The following is a 514-nucleotide window of genomic DNA, read 5'->3' as shown; positions in this document are numbered from 1 at the left end:
ATGGATTTAGTAAGATACATTGGAGATGTATTATTCATATGAGATGAATCTACTAAATACGTTTTTCGTTGGAGTTGTACAATTTTGTTCTATTAAATAGGATCCAAAGGGTTAGATTTAATAGAATGTACAAGTGTAGTTATCTCATACACATGTGGAGGTTAGTATAAGTGAATACAATTCTTCGGTGATAACAACTATATAGGATGCAATGTGTATACGAAGAAAGTGTCAAAATTTAAAAATGGTAGATGGCGTAATGAAAAGTGACAAATGCATATGATGCATACAACATAGTTTAGATGGAATGGGAAAGAGGACTATGTACATGTATATAAACAGTGTCATATATAATCTATTGAAGGCACAAATAGGAATTTGGATCATTAGTTCACAAAACTAATACAGGGTTCTAAACATTATAATTGTAACAATGAAGCCGTACTAAAAAAACCTAGGTCTCATTAGATCTAGATATAGTAATATGACATGATGTGATGCATGGACATCATGA

Source organism: Theobroma umbraticum, unplaced genomic scaffold, assembly GCF_002168275.2.
Source record: "Theobroma umbraticum cultivar Fairchild unplaced genomic scaffold, ASM216827v3 scaffold_115.0, whole genome shotgun sequence".
Classification (NCBI taxonomy): Eukaryota; Viridiplantae; Streptophyta; class Magnoliopsida; order Malvales; family Malvaceae; genus Theobroma; species Theobroma umbraticum.
Note: the sequence above shows the minus strand (reverse complement) of the source record.